The following is a 22,249-nucleotide window of genomic DNA, read 5'->3' as shown; positions in this document are numbered from 1 at the left end:
CATCCTCCTCTACCTCTTCCTCTCCAGATATCCCTTTCTCTCACCCTCTATATTTCTCACTCTCTTTCACACACACACACACACTCCCTCTCTCTCTTTCTCCCTTTGTCTATATCTCTCTCTCACACGCGAACACACACACACACACATACACACCCACTCTCTCTCTTGTCTTCTCTCTTTCTCTCTGTCTCTCTTCCTCTCCCTCTTTCTAGCTTTCTCTCACCCTTTATCTTTCCCTCTACCTCCCTCCCTCTCTCTTTTCCTCCCTCCTTCCCTCTCCCTCTCTCCTTCTCCTTCTTTCCTATCTCTTTCTAACTCTCTCCCTCTTCTACCTCTCTTCCCGCTCCTCTCTCTCTCTCTCTCTCTCTCTCTCATCCATTTCCCTTTCTCTATCCCCATTTCTTTCTCTCTTTCTCTTTCCCTCTCATCCTCTCTCACACTCCCTTTCTTTATCCCTCTCTCCTTCTCCTACTTTTCATCTCTCTTTCTCTCTCTCCCTCTCCCTATCCCCCTCTCTATATCTCCCCCTCTTCTACTCTCCCCTTGTCCTACTCTCTTGCTCTCCCTATATTTTCCTCTCTCTCCTAATTTCTCCTATTCTCTGTCTCTCTTACTCGCTTACTCTTGCGCTCTCTCAATCACTATCCCATGCTCTCTCTCTCTCTCATTCTCTCACTTACTCTATCTATTTCTCCCCCTATCCATCTCTCCCCATCTCTCTCACTCTCTCCTACTCTCTCCTTTTCCGTTCTCTCTTGCTCTATCTTTCTCTCTCTTTCTTTCTCCCCTTCTCTATCTCTCATGTTGTCTTTCACAATCTCTATCACTTTCTCTCTCCCCCCCTTCTCTCACTATATCCCTCTATGTATCTCTATATCCATCTTGCTCACTATTTATATCCCTCTCCCCCTCACTCTCCCCCTATCTCTCTCCATTTCTCTCTTATTTTTCTCTTGATTTTTATCTCTCTCTCTCTCTCTCTCTCTCTCTCTCTCTCTCTCTCTCTCTCTCTCTCTCTCTATCCCTCTTCCTCCCTCTATCCCTCTCTCTCTCTCTCCCTCTCCATCCATCTCTCTCCCTCTCCCTCTCCCTCCCCCCCCTCTTCTTCGCTCTTTCCCTCCCCGTCTCCATCGCTCTCTCCCTCCCCCCTTCTCTATTTCCCTCTCCTTGCCTTGATTTCTCTCTCCTTCGCTCTCTTTACCTCCATCTCTCTTTCTCTTCCTCTCCCTCACTCTCTCTCTACCTTTCTCTCCCCTTCCCACTGTACAAGGAAAATACCCTCTAGCGGAGGTTTTTGCAGAAGCCCCTATTAAAATAGCCTAAAAATCTATTTTTAGTGGAGGTCACTAGTGGATTTGCATAGGAAGATGTTTTAGTGGATTTTTTTTAATGATGAGACCCTAATACATTAACACACTAGTTCTTAATAGCATATGGTGCACCCTGGAAGATATATAGATATATATAGATATAACAATGCCCTAAGTACAAAATGCGCACTGGTGCATATACTACTCGATAGAACTAGAAAAGGGTTCAATTATAAAAATTGTTGGTCATAAAATTCATTTTTCCCAATACGGTGCTATACTGTAACGATGAACCGGTGCTAAACTAGTACATTTATACCCTAATTCATACATGATATAGTGCACCATTGTGGAGTTTTAAACTTTAAAATAATAATGTACTTATTATATTATATGCATTGGTGTTGTTAATTGAACTAAAATTAGTGCGTAGTAGAGAGTGGTGCACCATTGAAGTGTTACTTTTAATGCAAATAAAAACAATAGTGCACCACCTATATATGGCACATCGATCCTTATACTAGTTGATAATAATGGACAAAGGTTAAAATTTAAAAAATCTCGGTTGTAAAATTCTTTTCACCATTTCGTTGTTATATTCCTATGAGGTATCATTGTTCTTAATGTATTCAAACACCCCAGTACATAACTACCAATGCACCACTGTTTATACTACTTAATAGCACCAAAAAAAGGTTAAATTTAAAAAATGTCGATATTAAAATTCTTTTCTTCGTTTTAGTTTTATATTCACACAAAGTGTCGGTGTTTTTTGTGTATTCAAATTCCCTGGTGCGTACTCACCAATAGAATCACTACAGGGTTTTTAACAAAAAAAAATTGTTTCACTTGGAAATAGTACACATTGATGTTGTTACAAGAACACATCAAATAGGTTTAAATAAAAAAACTTATTGGTCGTAAATTTCATTTTTACCATTTACAGTGTTGTAGAGATTTGAAGCATCAGTGCTACTCTTGCCTCACTCAAGTTCCCCATCGTTGATGCTTCCCTTTCTCACCATCCTTCTGCCCCATGCTCAATGCATGGATTTCGAATTTTCTCAAATGATGGTGAAATTTGGTTTTTTCATTTACATGTCAACTATGCCTCCTCGATGAGTAAATGTTCAAGTAATGTCTATGTTTCTCTCTAATTTAAATTTTTAGTGGATTAGAATTGTAAATTAGGTCCAAAAATCCACTTTTTTCTATTTTTTTCCCCTACGAGGTGCATTCAACAGGTTTGACTCCCATCGGTAGCGATGCGACTTTTAAATTTATAGGGTGTACTATGCATGTCGATGCGTTTGGTAAATGAAAATGGGACAAGAAAAGATATAATTTTTACATCAGTGCATACGGTAAAAGTTACTCCCAGTGTGTTTTTATTTACCAAATGCACCACATGCATAATATAAAAAAAAAAATATAGCTTACTGCATTCGATAGCCAAAACATTTCATTTTAGTGTGAAAAGGTTATATGTACAAACCAGTGCACAATGTTGTCTTGACGCATTGTGTTGAAAGTAAAACTAACCAATTTGTTTCTCTGTATGTGAACCAAAAGCACTGTGTCATCTGGATGTACGCACTGTGGCTAATGCTTTCATGTTTTGTGGCGCACCATTTTGAGTGAATTTTTTATTTCTTCGCACACCAAGGATGATTATTTTTAATTGAATGTTATATGTCCATATTATAAATACATTTCTCATTTAATAAAAAAATAATGTTTTATATATGAGGCTGATGTATTTTATATGTCAATCATGTAGCAAAGACATCAACAGAGGGAGCAACAAAAAAAACATGAGAGGACGAGTTGGCATGTTGACTTTGTATTTCTTTTCCCTCGGCATAGCTCTGCTTCCAGCTCTCTCCTACTTTTCTGGTAGCTGGAGATATCTGTACATAGTCGCTTCGATTCCTTCGGCCTTGTGTTGCCTTTTCATTCTGCCATTTGTATCAGAGTCCCCCCCGATGGTACCTCATCAAGGGCAGGCTGGAAGATTCCATGAAAGTCATGAGATCGATTGCGGCCAAGAACAGAAATCTCTGCCGGCGGGAGTATCGTTGGCATTGGACGGGGACGAGCACACTCCTGCAGAGCCTGAGGAACCATCGGGAAGCCTGGTGGACGTATTCAAGTCGCCCGTGACGTGTATGAGGATGGTTTTAATAGGGTTCATCTGATTTGTATGTGGTGTAGGGTATTATGATTCGTATGTGGTGCAGGGTATTATGGATTAAGCCTGAACATGGTAAATCTGAGTACTAATTTATATGTGTGTGTTTTCCTCAATGCAATCACAGAAATACCTACCTACGCCCTCACGGCAGCTATGCTCGACAAATTCAGAAGAAGGGCGATGCTCGTCTCCACCATGCTGTTGAGCGGACTGGCTTGTCTGTTGGGAAGCTTTACGTCGACGGTACTCAATGTTTAGGGTTCGAATCTCGATCCAACACTGGTCACATGGGATTCTTCACTGGCGTGCAGTTAGCGAGTGGAGTCGTCAGAATATTGGGTATGGTGGGGGCGTATAACTTGATATTTATATACACATGCGAGCTCCTTCCGACAGTAGTCCGGAATGCAGCTCTAGGTTTAATTCAATTCTATTTAATTTCATTTCAGTGTCTATTATGTTCACCTTTGCGAGAGCTAATTCCATTTCATAACCTTGTGTTTCTGTTGGGTGCATTGTAAAAATGAAGGGCTGGTGTTGCAGGGAAATAAATGAAAGAAGAAAAGAAGTGGTTGTTGTTCCAAGCCTAGTCTATCTAGCTAAAGAAACAAAATCGAATGAAATCCCAATTCCAGGTATTTGTGTCTTTTTTATTAGTTTAAACTAGGCGCTTTAGCCATTTTTATTTTGAATTTAAGGTTGTACTTCCTCCTCAATAAATCCTATTTTTTTTTCATTGCTTCAATTAGCCGTTGCACGCATGTCTTACGCTCTAGCTTGAACAGTGTATCTTTTCCCCTAGGAATTCAAGCATCACTGTCTCTGTATTATTTGGATTTGATTAGTTTGTAATTTCCCTGTATAACACCTCTTTTTCTTTATTAGTTTTGCCCATGGTTGTGTCTTGTGTTCTTTGTTCCTTTAACCTGTGGTTTGGTTGTTGTTTTTTCCCATTTTGGTATAACTTGTTAGTTGTGTATTGTTTTAAGTATCAGCCATGGATTTAAGGCTTTATTTTCCTCAATAATTTTACCCTTGTGCCGAGTGCACAGGCATGGATTTAAGGATCGTATCCTCAATAATTGTACCCTTTTGCCGAGTGTATTAGACATGGATTTAAGGCTCTATTTCCTATTCAATAATTTTATGATCCATGGATTTAAGCCTCTATTTCCTCCTCAGATGTGTCCACCATACCACCTCTATTAAATGGAATGAATTTTTCATTTAAGGCTCTGTTTCCTCTTTAGTTATATTACCTGGTATGAATTTAATGCTCTTTTTCCTCCTTTACGAGCCATGGATGTGTCCACCATACCAATGAATTTTTCATTTAATGCTTTGTTTCCTCCTCCATAATTTTAACCATATCATTTCTATCCACCTGTGTAAGCATGTCTCTCGATTCAGATTTAGCTTAACTACTCAAACTCATTAATGGAACCAACTTCCCACTTCTATCATCTTGCGGTTAGCCTTCCTTTCTTTTGACAGGTTTATTAAACTTAATAATACATACATATAGCAATGTTCTGTGAGTTACTCTTTTTTTCTTATCATCACTGGTTTATTCAACTTTTACATTAATAATAATCCAATCCAGCTCAGCTCTTTCGCATCAATTTGGAATTCTCTGTCATATATGTATAGCCCTTTTTAGCTTCAATCCCCTGGAATCAGTTACATTACAACCTTCCCCTTCTTTGGGGATTCAATGGACCCCTCCAAGTCTGGTCTAGTATTAGCTAGGCCCTCTATCATTCCTACTGTTTTTTCCCAGGATAGTTTAAGCCACATAATGGCCCTCTAGATCTGTTGTTTTATATTTTTCACATCTGTTGTTTTATATTTTTCACACAGCTGCTCGAAAACCTCTCATACATTTTAAAATTTTGTTGTTTTATATTTTTCACACAGCTGCTAGAAAAGCCTCTCATACATTTTAAAATTCAAATTAATTATATCATTACATAATATAGTAATTTATAATATATATTTTATTCAAATTATGTTTATTATTTCATTAATAACAATATTTGTTTATTTATTTATGACGTGAAAATTATTGCATGGTTGTTTCTAGGAATGACTCATAAATCACAGTTATAGCAAATACATTTACGAAAAGTGGGAAGGAATGTAAGTTTAATGTATGTTTATTTCGTATATGCGATATAAATTATTATTACTTTTATATAAAAAAGAATTGATAATTTTGTTTTCATTATCTATATATGCGATATAAATTATTATTATTATTTTTATATAAAAAAGAAATTGATAATTTTGTTTTCATTATTTATATATGCCATATAAATGATTATTACTTTTATATGAAAAAATAAACTGATAATTTTTTATATATCTCGTTAAAAATATACATTTTTCTCTAATACTTATGTGGTATTGCATGCAGATTTATTTACACTAAGGACTTCACCTTCTAGTTTTTATAATATTTATGTGGTTTTGCATGCAGATTTATTTACATAAAGGACTTTACCTTCTAGTTTTGCAGAAAGGGTTTTGGCCAAAGTAAATATTGATATAGTTATATATTATTCTCTTCTCAAATATTGTAAGAAAATTAGGCACACAATTATTAATAAGGTTACTTTTTATGGAAGAGGTTAAAAATACCCCTTCCAAGTGCTCAAGGAGGATGGGGCCCCATTCTTCTTTCACTAGTGTAGTATTTCTTGTTTGTGTTGATTGATTTTCATTAAACTCATATGCATCACAGAACATTTTTTTAAGATACATTTATTGTATAGCATTTATATTTGAAGCATGTCATGTTACAATTCAATGATCATCCATTCATATTATAACACTTATCACAATTGCATTTAAGCCAAAACACACTTACATTTAAAAAAGTTTAAAAGCTTTTACACAAATACAAATTATAAAATCTTCCACAGTGCATTGAAAAACACTAAATATCTTTCTAATTAACAAGCCCTTCATATTGGAATTTTTTTTTTGCCCTTTTCTATTCAGTTTTCATTGCCTTTTAAAGCTTTTCATATTGTATTAGTTTATATATTTATATAATTAGATAAGATTATACACATATAAATTAGCTTGTTACATTGGTTAAATTCTGAATGGTAGGATACATATTTACATATTTGAATTTGTATATATATGGTTGTGGTTTTCAAAATGTGTATTTGTGTTGATATTTTGAATTCAAATTTTGTACCATCTTTTTTTGTTCATTTGAAATTGTGTAAAATTGTGTTTAGTTGAATTGCATGTATATGTGAGTGGTTTTGACAGTTTGTTTATTTGAATTGTGTGTTTGCTTGTTTGAAATTGCTTATATATGAGCGGTTTTGACAATGATTATTTTCTTCTGTATGTATATTGTGTGTTTGCTTATTTGAACTTGTATTTTATATGTTTATTTTATTGAAATTGCATATATACATGAATGATTGTATGAATGTTTATTTATGAATATTTGTATGTAATTTGAAATTTTAATCATGTGTTTGTTGTACTGAATTATGAATTTGAATGTTTATGTATAATGTAGATTTTAATTTGTATATTATGCGTTTACTTTTCTTTTATTGACTTCAAATTCTATGTTGTGTGTTTAGTTGAATTTTTATATTGCATGTTTGTTTATCTCAACATGTACTTTGTATGTTTCTTTATTTGAAATTAGATATGTGTGTGTGTGTGTATGTGAGTGAATTCTTATTTATGAATATTTGTATTAGAGGTGACTTGAAATGGTGATAGTGTGTTTGTTGTATAGAATTGTGATTGCAATTAATTTTATAGCGTAAATATTGTGTAGTAGGTTTTATATTTTGGGTTTGCTTATTTAATGTTGTAATGGCATGTTTGAGTGTTTGTTTTTGTATTGACATGAAATTGTGTAATGTGTATTTCCTTATTTGGAATTGTATATTATGTGTTTTTCTATTTGAATTTGTATTTTGTGTTTGATATTTAAAAGTTAAAAATTGTATATTTTCTTATTTAAATTTGTATTCTAGGTGTTGTTTGAAATTGCATATACATGTGAGAAACTGTTTTTGTCAAATGTTTGTATGTGTAGGTAGTTTTCTCATTGCTTGTGAATCTATGTGTTTAAATTTTATATTCCATTGCATTTGAAATTGTATATTGTATCTTTTCTTATTTGAAATTGATTAAGCATGTTTACAGAATGTTTTGTCAATGAATGCTTATGTTTCTTATGTTGATTTGTATTAGCCATGAATTTTATTATAAAATTGTATGTGTGTATTTTATATAGATTTAATTAAGCCTTATCTTTTTATTGTATAATATTTTAATGTTTATTTATTATATTGAGTTTTAATTATAATGAGATTTGTATTTTTTCTTTTTTCTTTTTTAATTGTATTTTCATTTGCCATTTAAAGGTTAATAAGTTAATTCCAACATTTGAAACAAAACATAAATTTTTTGATCACATAATATTTTAAGATTAAAAAAAAAAAAAACATAATTAGTAACTATTTTTTAGTAAATATTACTACCACACCAATAATAATGTGATTAATGCAAAATTTTATCATAATTTATTTTCATTAATGTTGATAAATTAATATGTTTAAGAAAAATATCCATTAACATCTTTAACGGTTTAACATATTAAATCAATATATTAAATCATCTCTCCATGTTGATATGTAAAAGAGCCCATATCAACAATGCAATGTTTTTGGGGCATTTAAGTTTACACCTTCACGTGGTTGACCCTATTAGTAGAGATTATGATCTCGAAGCAAGGAGGAGCTTTTTAAATTGTCAATGCAAATTATCATAACACATATTTAAAAATAAATATATTTAACTATTTTAAAATATAACATTTCAAACAAATGAACATGAGTCAATCACTACATTATTATATAAGAAAATATTAATTCAATCAAATCTTTTCATGAATAAATTGACCTATTAATATTAAGTCTCCTTGTTTCTCTTGGGAAATTTCATATGTTGAGCTAAGGCAAGATGGAAAATATGATTCGTCCGACAAGAGAAACTTGAGGGAACCTATTAGATCAGTGCCTATGCTAGTATCTAAACTGGTCAACTCGGTGTAAGTCTTCTTGTGCGTTAGCGTTTTTCTAGTCTAGTAGAGAAGGGAAAAGGGGAGAATCTTAACCACTTTTCAACATGTTAACAATGGAAGTTAACATGTTGAGGCATCAATGTTTCATAGCGATTCTCACCTAATTATTAGACCCTTATGCTAAGATATGTTATTTACACGTGTAGACTACATATTCATGATATGTTTAATGGAATTCTTGTTATGGTTAGTAGGGGTCCAGTCAAGATCATATTGAATTGATTACATTTATATTGTCATTTCCTTGTTATTTTATTGTTCTAAAGATGTGATTCAATTTTGGGCAGTGACTTGGGCGATGGGCTCGAAAAAGTGGCTCAAATATCAGGGATGCTTGCAAAACACTAAAAAAATAGTCCCTGTGAGAGTGTTCAGAGGTCCCTGGACTCTACCATGCCCACAACATGAGAGCCAGAGGTCATGTAGTCCAAAATTTCAGTGGAACCGTGGTGCTAGTTGGCAAAAAGGTTGGGCTGGTTCCTAAGGGTCCTAATGCTGATGTTGGATGTATGTACGGTGTGTTTCTATTGGTTCCACTTTCTTAGCATGACTTAGGAGGTCAAATAATATCATAGTGGCCTCTCGTCGCATATTTAGCCTGACTGATCGGTTACTTGGGTAGATACGGGAGGAGGGTGTTAGACTTCCCCACATTCTTGTGGATGGCATCCTTCATAGTAAGTGTGATGGTTATATATAACGATTTCAATCTTTCCTTGACTAAATTACATAACTATAAAATTTAGGTAGTGAAATTCAATATTTGAAGGCAATTCGTCACCTTCTGGAACAAATTTCTAAAGACTTTAATGTAAATATCCATTATATATATTGATAATAATATGAAATATGACAATGTATTTTTAGGAGGGGCTAGATAAATAATAACGATAATCTAATTTTAAGGTCATGGTCAAGCCTGGACACCAGATTGATGTGCAAGATCACCTTGTTTGTGTGACAAAGGGTTTGTCTTCATGTAGCGATTTCATTGCTAAAATCTATTGTGGTGTACATACCCCCCCTCTAGATTTGAACATGTGGCCTCACATGAAGAAACACATGTTCTTAATCATTAGGCACAATTATGTTAGTAAATAACATGTTGGTAAATTATGTTAATAAACAGTTAAATGAAAACTACAAAACACTTTTTAAAATGTTATAAAATGCTTGGATTTTAGGTTTTAGGTTTTAGGGTTTGGGGTTTAGGGTTTAGGGTTTAGTTTTTGGTGTTTAGCATTTAGGGTTTAGGGATTATAAGACTTTAGTAAATTCTTTTAGTAAAAACTTAAATAAAAGTTTCAAAATTCTTTTTAAAATGTTATAAAATGCTTAGGGTTTAGGGTTTGGGATTTAGGGACTACGGTTTAGGGTTTAGGTTTTAGGGTATGAGGTTTGGGTTTTGGGGTTTAGTGTTTAGGTTTTAGATTGTATAACACTTTAGTAAATTCTTTTAATAAACACTTAAATAAAAGTTACAAAATGATTTTTAAAATGTTATAAAATGTTAGGGTTTAGGCTTTAGACTTTAGGATCTAGGGTTGGTGTTTCGGGTTTGGGATTTAGGGTTTATGTTAATAAGACTTTAGTAAATGATTTTAATAAAAAAAATAAATAAAACTTACATAAAAAATTTTAAAATGTTATAAAATTCATATGGTTTACAGTTTAGTGTGTACGGTTTAGGCTTTGGGGTTTAGGTGTCGGGTTTAGGGTTTATATCACTTTAGTAGATTCATTTAATAAAAACTTAAACAAAAGTTACATAACTCTTTTTAAAATGTTGTAAGATGCTTAGGGTTTAGGGTTTATAACTATTACAAATAAATTTTAACATGTTATGAAATGCTTAGGGTTTAACGTTTACAGTTTAGGGTTTATAACACTCCAGTAAATTTTTTTAATAAACACATAAATAAAAGTTAGAAAATTCCCTTCAAAAAGTTATAAAATACATAGGTTTTAGGGTTTAGAGTTTATAACACTTTAATAAATTCTTTTAATAAACACTTAAATAAAAGTTACAAAGCACTTTTTAAAAGGTTATAAAATGCTTAGTGTTTAGAGTTTATGTTTGGGGGTTTGATGTTTAGGGTTTAGAATTTAGGTTTTAGGTTTTAAAGGTTTATAACACTTTAATAAATTCTTTTCATAAACACTTAATTAAAGTTACAAAATGCTTGTTAAAATCTTATAAAATAGTTAGGGTCTAGGGTTTAGGGTTTGTAACACTTTAGTAAATCATTTATATAATTTACTAAAACTGGAGTTGGCACCAATTTTGGAGGTCTACCAGAATTTTCGCCAAGTTAATCTGGAATTAATTAATTTTAAAATGTGCTTAATTAACCACTAAACGTGATTAACACAAACTGCGGTTTTACTAACTGTTAACTTCGGTGGCGTTCTTGGAGGTAGACACATGCAATGGCATAATGCTAATGGTTATGGTTTATGTGGCACATTTTATGGTGACTGTTGAATACATATAACCGTAACCACCAACAGAGCATTTAGATGGGAGGGTCAGCCTGCGGACTGGCCCTCCTAACCCCCAACTTTCATTACATTAAACTTGAAATAGGTGCGGTAAACATAACGGTTAAGTTGTAATGCGGTGGTGTAATGGAAATGTGTTGTGGTTGTTCGGTACAGGTCCCGTGTTTGACCCCCTGGTGTGCCAAAAAAAAATTTGCACTGCGCATTCAGCTGACCTCTCGGGAGGGACATGTGGCGACTTCCAAGCTTGCCACTTGTCCCCTCCTCATTGGTCCTCCATTAACCAAACAAATCATGCCACATCACCACATTTGATAACCAACCAAAATATGACACTTGTCGAAGCCTAATTGGATTGTTGACCAATGTTGACCTTGCACAATCACTTGCCACGTCAACAGACTGTTGACTATGCATTTTTTTTAATTTCTTTTGTTTGGCAAAGCGGACAGAACGCGATATCTTCCTCATACGAACGCAATTTTCAGTGAAACGAGTAGCATTCAGATCCTTTTTCCGAGATGGGCACGGTCATTGATGTTTTGAGCCATTATGAGAACTTTTATTTTTTAGCTAAATATTGAGCACTTGATTAAGATTCAAGGGTGGTAGCCAAGGATGTGTGGAGCAAAAAAGAGGAGGAAAAATAGATTAGCACCACCACTAGGAATTTCTCAAAAATGAGCTTAAACCCAAGGGGTGTACAATTTTGGAGTAGGATCAATGGCATCAAGAAGTAGCATAGCAACAAGGGTGGTGGGCCTTACGCTGTTGGGAATCACTGGACATGACTGTTTATTTTGAGGCCTTACATTCTAGGCCCATGTTTCATTTTAAGATCAAATTCTTCCCATCACCATAGTTGCTTCTCCCAACCTTTAGAGGCCAACATCTCTCCCATTCATGCTTATTTTCTTATTTTCTTCAAATCAATGTGTTGGTTTCCTCCACTAAATTATACCTTTAGATTATAATGCATATATGAAAAAGGATTTTGCTTTTCTTCAGCATGGAATCCATGAGTTCGATATGAGGTTAGATGATATGAACATCGTAGTGAATATAGGGTTTGGTAACTTGGGATGGAGGAAAGAAAGGCCAAATCATGACGAAGAATATTGGTATCAGTGTTATGGCAGACAAGCTGCTTGTAATGGGGTCGAGAATTATAACAAATGTAATCCCCATTAAATGGCAGTAACCAAATGGAAGAGAGAAAATTGGAACATGAACAAGGATAATCTCGTTCCACTAACATTTGAAATTTCATCTTATGGGTATTTGCAAGCCAATCACCATAAAACTAGATCTATTACTAGCTCACTCATATGGACATCACAACGCATGTAGAATATAATATTGTTCATTTGTTTAACTTAGAATTGGTGAGTGTTGAAAATGGTTGTTGTTTATCTGAAAGGTTTTCCAAATGAAATAGGAAATTACATAGTCCAATAAGATATTATGAAAGATTTCCAACGGTATATGGAACTCCCTCTAATTCCATAGGAATGAGGAGATATCAAATATTTTTCAATATGAACCAACTGATTAGGTACTCTATCTTCGAAGGTTAATTTTCTCCAAATACCTGGCTCAAATGGGAGCATAAGATATATGGTTAGAAATTTGTTTCCAAGACCTTTCCAATTATATATGGCACTCTTTATAACTCCTCAAAGTTGAGGATAAATGAATTTTTTGATACTCACTATATGTTATGCCATTTGAACAAGTCATCCCAACTAGTGGACAAGTCAACCCTAACCCAAAATCTAAACACAAATAAATAGGTGTGAAAATGAGCTTCTCTAACCACTCGACTCAATAATTTAGTTCTAGTTTTAGTAGAGTCAGGGAGAAGGTCTGAAGTTCATACCTCATGAACTAAGAAGAAGTGAAGTGCATCTGTGTTGAAGTAGTTTTCTTGGAAGGTCTTTGGCAAATATTTTGAAGGATTTTTGGATTTTTCCTTGGGGAGGAATTTTTGTATGTTTGATTTATGTTTTTCAGGGATGAATACTTTCATTTCGAAAGCCGAGTTTAAGGGGATGAGTTATGTGGTTTGAAGACCAAGTTTCAAAGGACATGCTCTGATGTTTGAAGGCCATGTTTTAGGGATGAGTTATGTCTTTGAATATCTAGCTCGGGCTTGATTTGAAGTCCATGTCTGGTTTATTGAAGGTTGAGTTAATGTTGGAGCCAACAATTACTATAAGTTGGTGCTTACAAAGGATTGATGTCTTTACAAGAGAATGCAATAAATTAAATATTGTTGTCCCTCTTACCTCCTTGAAGATTAAGGAAAATAAGTAGTATAGATTCTTATAAATTTTATAATTGGCCACAATCATCTTCTCACTTCTTTCTAACAAATATCAATCTTTTTACGATCTCAAGAAAATGTTTCCTTGCATTGAACTTGGGCTTGAACTTTGTTAAAGGTATCTAACCTCTCAACCTCAAGAGTAATTTTCTTCCTATTTGTAGTTTTGACCATGATATGGATTTTTATCTCTCAGACACAAAACCAAGTGAAGAGTTGATTCATTTTAGATGTTATAATAACCTAAGAAACAACCATCCTCTACTTGCTTGCTAGAAAGATTAAACATCACCAAGAAAGATGTATACCATTGCGTCAAATATTTTCCCTCACATTATCAATGGTGTATGAGCTCTCCAACTCAAAATAATGGTTTTGCTACTCCAAATCTTAGTAAATCTTTTTATCCCACTTGTAGGATGAGGTAGAAAATAAGCCATAAAATGATTTTGTAAATTTAATCAATTAAAGCCCATCCATGCTGCAATTGCTTTCTATCAAATTTTACTGTTGAATCTTAACTTTCACATAATCAATAATGTTATAACTCTCTACATTTAGAGTTATAGTATTTCCAGTGAATTAATTAATTCCCTAACTATTTTTAGAAAATATCTTCACAAATATCTACTTGTTAGCAACTAATGATACAGAACAAAACTAACCTCAAAAAAAATGGTATGATATATATATATATATATATTGGTGTGATATAGTCACAATAGTGGCAATGAAGAAATTGAGAAAACTAAGAGATGCCATTTCCTTCTTTATCCCTAGAACTATAAATAAACTGCATTTTGAATACCGGGTTTAATGAACATCAATGTCTACAACGACCATTGAGTACCAAACTAGTTTGCATGAATATTAAATAGGAACATGCAATAAACTTAATTCAATCTGATTTTAATTTAAGCACGTGTAATGTTCATGGTGAAATGCATACTTTGATAAAATTATTAAGAACATACCTAAGATCAAATTAAAATGTGGGTATGAAAAAAACATAAGTTTCAAGAAGCCATATCAAAATGGGACGTTGAGAATAGTAGCCATGCAAAAGAGGGAAAGCTCGCATGCTAAAAATTGCTCAAGTCTTCTACAGTGCTACATCTCGTTAGCAAATTAAGCATAAATTTTTTTTTTCACTGGGCTAACTATAACAATGGAAGAATAGAAGAAATGCAAATACTAAATAATAATTCCTAGAAATATATATCTGACTTGTTGTTGGCACAAATTGGTTTAAAAGATTCCCATCCACGCAAGCCCCTCATATGCTATTAGATCTCAAATCCAACTACATTAGGGTTGAGTTGACACAAATTGGTTTAAAAAATTCCCATCCACCCAACCCCCTCATATGTCCCTCATATGTCGTTAGATCTAAAATCCAACTACATTAGGGTTGATAAACAATATTCAGTTACGTTTCTAAAAGATCTTAGTAAGTTTATTTCCTAGAAAAGTAAAATGGACAAGAATCCTACTTCAGTAATAAATAGAAAAACTTTATGGAAGACACAAATTAATTATGAGTTTTAAATACAAATTTAATTACGAGCTTTGAGATGTTCATGATTTTTTTTTTTGGCTTGGCTATGTGAAATATATCGAGAGGTGAGTGTTTTGATGTTCATTTGAGTTTGCTAGCCATTTCATTTATATGGCTACACTATTTCCTGTATTCTTATATATCAAGGAGGACATTCCTCATTGTAAAGATTCGCATGCACACAATTTTCCACTTGCCCTTTTTAAAACTTATTAAAATCGGTTTTGGAAATTGGTCAAGACACTTACCCTAAATACATATGGCTTTGCAATTGTAAATAAAAAATAATATTAATATACAATAAATTTCATATAACAAGTATTAAATAAAATAAAAAACAAATAACATAATATATCCTTCAAACTCTTCGATTCTAAAGCCTTTCAACACCCTACTACAAACCTCCCAAAAAATTTAAATGAAGAGTGAATTATAAACTTCAAATAAATAAAAACAAAATATAAATTGAAGCGAAAAAGATGTGTCTTTGATATTTCCCTGGAAAAAAGCATGGCAACAAAATGAACCTCACAACAACAAAATCGGCCCAACGTGAACGGAAAAAGCATGAACCTGGTAGCAAAAACATTTACGTGGCATCTTTTTTCAAAAATAGAAAGCACAAGAATGGAAACAAAAACATTTACGTTAGGTTCGAGAAGGGTAGGGATAGGCTAAGCTAGGGTAGAGTAGGGGAGGGATAAGCTAGGCTAGGCTACGGTAGTTTAGGTTATGTTAGACTAGGTTTAGGCTAAGCTAGGTTACGCTAGGCTAGGTTAGAGTAAGTTAGGTTAGGGTAGAGTAAGTTAGGTTAGGTTAGGCTAGAGTAGGTTAGAGTGGGCTAGGCTAGAGTAGGCTATGTTAGGTTAGGCTAGGGTAGGCTAAGGTAGGAAAGAATAGAGTAGGTTAGGATAAGGTAGGTTGGGTCAACATAACCTATTATAGCCTATATCCTAGCCTACTCTACCCTACCATACCCTACCTTGGATTACTCTATCCTATGCTACTGCAACCTAGCCTAGAATATCCTAGTCTAGCCTTGTTTAGCCTAACATACTCTAGCATAGTCTAGAATGCTACACCCTAGTTTAACCTAATCTACACTAGTCGAGCATAACCTAACCCACTCTGGCCTAACATAACTTACTCTAGCCTAGCATAATCTATTGTGCTCTATCGTAGCCTCAACTATTGTAGCCTAGTCCACTCTAGCCTAACCTAGCTAGCATATCTTACTCTAGCCTACCCTAGACCACTTTAGTCTAGCCTAGACTACTCTAGCATATCGTGGTGTATAATACTCTAACATTGCCTACTATAGCCTAGCCTCGACTGGCCTAACGTAACCTACTCTATCCTAGCTTGGCCTACACTAGCGTAGCCTTAACTAAGCTACTCTATCCTAGCCTAGCCTACTCTAGCTTAGCCTAGCCTGCTATAACCTATCAAAGACTTATTTAGCCTAGCCTACTATACACTAGCCCAGCATAGTCTGACCTACCCTACCCTATACTATGCTAGCCTAGCCAGCCCTAGCCTAACCTACTCTAGGCTAACCTAGCCTAGACTAACCTACTCTAGCATATCCTAACCTACTATGGCCTAGCCTAGCCAAGTCTGACCTACTCTAGCCCAACCTTGCCTTGCCTAAGATAATATAGCCTAAAATAATCTACTATACGCTAGCCTACTATAGCCTATCCTACTCTAGCCCAACCTAACCTAGTCTAGCCTACCCTTGCCTATTGTAGCATATCTTAACCTAGCATAGCCTACTTTAGCCTAGCATAGCATAGCCTAACTCACTATAGCCTAGCCTAGCCTCGCCTAGCCTAGCCTCACCTAGCCCACTCTTAACTAGCATTTCCTAGAGTGGCCATGCCTAGATTACTCTAGCATAGCCTACGCTACTCTAGCAGAGACTAGCCTAGCCTAGCCTAGCTTAACCTACTATAGCCTATCCTATTGGAGCCTTATATAACCTACTCTGGCGTAGCCTTGCCTAACCTACTCTACCCAAGCGTTGCCTACTCTACTCTAGCCTAGCCTATACTATTGTAGACTAACCAACTGTAGCCTACAATAACCTACCCTACTCTAGCCTACTCTACCCTACTCTAGACTAGCCTAGCCTAGCCTACTCTATCCTAACCTTTCCTATCCTACTCTACGCTAGCCTACTTTAGCCTAGTCTAGCCTTTGTCTACTTTAGCCTAACCTACTCTAACCTAGTCAAAACTACTCTAGCATAACCAAGCCTTTTCTAGCCTTGGCAAACCTAGCATACTCTACCCTATCATTGGCTACTATAGTCTGCACTAATCCATTCTACTTTAGCATAGCCTAACCTAGCCTAGCCTAGCCTACTCTAGCCTAACCTAGCCCAACTTACTCTAGCATAGCCTAGCCTAGCTTACCGTAGCAGACTCTAGCCTAACCTACTCTATCCTATGCTAATGTAACATAACCTAACCTACTTTTCCCTAACCTAATCTAGCCTAGCCTTGCCCTACCTACTCTAGCACTAACCTACTCTAGCACTAACCTACTCTAGCCTAGACTAAGCTAATCTAGCCTAGCCTAACCAAGCCTAACTTACAGTAGCCTGGCCTGGCTTGGCCTAACTTACTAAAGCCTAACCTAACTTGCTCTAGCCTATCCTACCTTAGCCTAGCCTACTCTTCCCTAGCTGAGCCCTCCAGCCTAGAATACTATCACCTACTCTAACCTAGCCTACTCTAGCCTAACCTAGCCTAACCTACTCTCGCCTAGCATGACCTAATCTCGCCTACCCTAGCCTATCCTAACCTAACCTACTCTAGCCTATCCTAACCTACTCGTGCCTAGCCTAGCCTAGCGTAACTTAACCTACTCTTCCCTAGCCTAGTGTGGTGTAGCCTAACCTACTCTAGCCTAGCCTACCCTGACATACTCTACCCTAGCCTAGCCTAGCCTATCTTGGCTTATCCTAGCCTAGCCAAAACTACTGTATTCTAGCCTACCTTAGCCAACCATAGCCTACTTTGGCTTAAACTAGCTTATCCTAGTGTAACCTAGACTAGTGTAGCCTAGCCTAGTCTTCTCTAGCCTATTATAGCATAGCCTACTCTAGGCTACTCTAGGCTACTTTAGCCTAGGATATTGTAGCCTACTCTACCCTAGATTAGTGTAACCTACAACAACCTAACCTACTCTAGCCTAGCATATTCTAGGCTACTGTAGTCTAGCCTAGCCTACTCTAGCCTAGCCTACTCTAGACTGGCCTACCCTATCATATACTACCCTAGCCTACTCTATCCCAGCCTACTCTATTCTAGCCTAGCCTAAGCTAGCCTACTCTAGCCTAACCTACTCTAGTCTAGCCTAACCTACTCTATAGCCTAGCCTACTCTAGCCGAACCTACTCTAGCCTAGACTACTGTAGCCTACAATAGCCTAACCTACTATAGCCTAGCATATTCTAGGCTACTCTAGGCGAGCCTAGCCTACTCTAGCCCAGCCTACTCTAGCCTGGCCTACTCTAGCCTGGCCTACTCTATCCTATACTACCCTATGCTACTCTATCCTAGCCTACTCTATTGTAGCCTAACCTAACCTAGCCTACTCTAGCCTAACCTACTCTATTCTAGCCTAACCTACTCTAGCCTAGCCTAACCTAACCTACTCTAGCCTAAACTAATCTAATCTAGCTTAACCTAGCCTAGCCTAGCCTAACCTACTCTAGCCTAGCCTAAGGAAGTCTAGCCTAGCTTAACCTACTCTATCCTAGCCTAACTTACTCTAGCCCATCCTACTCTTGACTAACCTAGCCTACTCTAGCCTAAATTAGTCTGACCTACTCTAGATTAGCCTAGCCTTAGCTACACTCTCCTAGCATGACCTACTCTCACGTAGCCTAGCGTGACATAGCCTAACCTACTCTAGCCTAGCCTTACCTAGTCTAACCTAACATGTCCTACACTAGTGTGGCCTACTCCAACCTACTCCAGCGTAACCTAGCCTAGCTTCCTCTACACTACCCTAGCCTAGCCTAGCCTATCATTTCCTACTCTAGCCTACTTCTAGCCTAGCCTACTCTTGCCTAGCCTAACCTAACCTACTCTAGCCTAGACTAACCTAATCTAGCTTAACCTAGCCTAGCCTAGCCTAACCTACTCTAGCCTAGCCTAAAGAAATCTAGCCTAGCTTAACCTACTCTATCCTAGCTAACTTACTCTAGCCTAGCCTACTCTTGACTAACCTAGCCTACTCTAGCCTAGATTACTCTAACCTACACTGGCCTAGCCTAGCCTTAGCTACACTCTCCTAGCATGACCTACTCTCATGTAGCCTAACGTGACATAGCTTAACCTACTCTAGCCTAGCCTTACCTAGTCTAATCTAACATGTCCTACACTAGTGTGGCCTACTCTAACCTACTCCAGTGTAACCTAGTCTAACTTCCTCTACACTAACCTAGCCTAGCCTACCCGATCATTGCCTACACTAGCCTACTCTAGCCTAGCTTACTCTTGCATAGGCTAGCCTACTATCTGACCTACTCTTCCGTAGCCTAGCTGAAGCTACTATCTCCTAGCATGACCTATTCGCACATAGCCTAGCATGAAATAGCCTAATCTACTCTAGCCTAGCCTAACATAGTCTAACCTAACATAGCCTACTCTAGCCTAGTCTACTCTAACCTAGTCTAGCTTAACCTAGCATAACGTACTCTACCCTAGCCTAACCTACTCTAACCTGGCCTAGCCTAACCTAGCCTAGCCTAAACATAGTCTAACATAACCTAACGTGCCCCAGCCTAGCCTACTCTAACCTACTCTAGTCAAGTGTACTCGAGCCTAGTCTAACCTACTCTAACCTAACCTAGCCTAAACTAGCCTAACCTAACCTACTCTAACCTAGAACCTAGCCTACCTTACCCTACACTAGCCTAACCTACCTTATCCTAACCTACTCTATTCTTTCCTACCTTAGCCTACCCTAGCCTAACCTAACATAGCCTACTCTAGCCTAGCCCACTCTAACCTACTCTAGCCTAACCTAACCTAACTTACTCTACCCTAACCTAACTTACTCTAACCTAGCCTAGCGTAACCTAGCTTAGCCTAAACCTAGTCTAACATAACCTAAACTACCGTAGCCTAGCCTAGCTTATCCCTCCCCTACTCTACCCTAGCTTAGCCTATCCCTACCCTTCTCGAACCTAACCTACTCTAGCATAATAAAGGTTAAAATATTCCCATCCACGCAAGCCCCTCATATGCTGTTAGATCTCAAATCCAACTACATTAGGGTTGAGTTGACACAAATTGGTTTAAAAAATTCCCATCCACCCAACCCCCTCATATGTCACGTTAGATCTGAAATCCAACTACATTAGGGTTGATAAACAATATTCAGTTACATTTCTAAAAGCCCTTAGTAAGTTTATTTCCTAGAAAAGTAAAATGGACAAGAATCCTACTCGAGTATTAAATAGAAAATTTTTATGAAAGACACAAATTAAGTATGAGTTTTAAATACAAATTTAATTATCAGTTTTGAGATGTTCATGATTTTTTTTTGGCTTGGCTCTGTGAAATATATCGAGAGGTGAGTGTTTTGATGTTAATTTGAGTTTGCTAGCCATTTCATTTATATGGCTACACTAATTCCCATATTCTTATATATCAAGGAGGACACTCCTCATTGTAAAGATTCGCATGCACACAATTTTCCACTTGCCCTTTTTAAAACTTATTAAAATCTGTTTTTACAAATTTGTCAAGGCACTTACCCTAAATACAAATTGCTTTGCAATTTTAAATAAAAAATAATATTAATATACAATAAATTTCATATAACAAGTATTAAATAAAATAAAAAACAAATAACATAATATATCCATCAAACTCTTCAATCCTAAAGCCTTTCAACACCCTACTACAAACATCCCAAAAATAAATTTTAAAATAAAAATTAAATGAACACTCAATTATAAACTGCAAATAAATAAATAAAAAATATAAATTGAAGCCGTGTTGACAAGAGGTGTCTTTGATATTTCCCTTCGGAAAAAGCATGGCAACAAAATGAACCTCACAACAAAAGAATTGGCCCAACGTGGATGGAAAAAGCATGAACCTGACAGCAAAAACATATACATGACATCTTTTTTCAAAAATAGAATGCACAAGAATAGAAATTTAATAAAACCAAAAGCATCAACCCATCCTTTTCCAAAAAGGAGAAAAGCAAGAATTGAAATTTAAAAAACCAATAAATAATGAACTCTCGATTCAAAAATGGACGGGAGAATTCGGACGATGGCAGCTCAAGCATTTTGTGCTCTACAGTCTCGCATGGACTCTGGAAGCCTTTCATACGATGGTCATGATTTTTGCACACTATGAGCCCAACTGGCACTGCAACATAGAGAAACCCTTTGACGATTTCCTTTCCATGAAGCATGGGTTCGAATCCTGCAGTTCCACGGGATCTGTGTGTTCCATGGATCGGGTGTCATGGGGCTGGGACGGAGGGAGCGGAGTTTCACCGGTTTCTGAATGGGTCTCGTTTGTGATCAGAAATATAAAGTTGAGGTTTTGCAGTCCGCGTTTTTCATCAGGTGCTTGATCGGTAATTTTGATAATTTTACCTCCGAATCTTCATATGCACTTTGCTGCCGCTAGATCTTTAAGAATTTACAGTTATTGGATCTTGATGTTTATTTACTGATGCGGGTGCAGGGATATTTGGGAAATTGTCGGATTCTTTGCTAGGAGGGAAGGGAGTGCTGAGGTTGGTCTGTATTTGCAACACCATCCTCAGTTTCTTGATGGCCTTCTCACCCAATTTCTGGGTTTATTTGATTCTCCGTTTATTGACAAGAATTAGCATTGGCGGCATTCGGCTATCGTCCTTCGTTTTGGCGACTGAACCTGTCAGGCCATGTAAGAGAGGACGAGTTGGCATGTTGACTTTGTATATTCTTTTCCCTCGGCATAGCTCTGCTTCCAGCTCTCTGCTACTTTTCTGGTCGCTGGAGATATCTGTACATAGTCGTTTCGATTCCTTCGGTCTTGTATTGCCTTTTCGTTCTGCCATTTGTATCAGAGTCCCCCCGATGGTACCTCGTCAAGGGCAGGCTGGAAGATGCCATGAAATTCATGAGATCGATTGCGGCCAAGAACAGAAATCTCTGCTAACGGGAGTATCGTTGGCATTGGACGGGGACGAGCACACTCCT

The 22,249-nt window shown here is 36.4% G+C and overlaps 1 pseudogene; it reads left to right on the top strand.

Annotated features, from left to right (window-relative positions):
* The first annotated feature begins 3,127 nt into the window (after positions 1–3,127).
* LOC149261188 (organic cation/carnitine transporter 4-like) lies at positions 3,128–22,208 on the top strand (annotated as a pseudogene).
* Positions 22,209–22,249: the final 41 nt, after the last annotated feature.

The sequence above is a fragment of the Pinus tabuliformis genome, chromosome 6 (assembly GCF_031772625.1).
Source record: "Pinus tabuliformis cultivar Carrire ecotype Pingquan chromosome 6, CPIR1, whole genome shotgun sequence".
Classification (NCBI taxonomy): domain Eukaryota; kingdom Viridiplantae; phylum Streptophyta; class Pinopsida; order Pinales; family Pinaceae; genus Pinus; species Pinus tabuliformis.
Note: the sequence above shows the minus strand (reverse complement) of the source record. Positions and strands in the feature narration are given on the sequence as shown.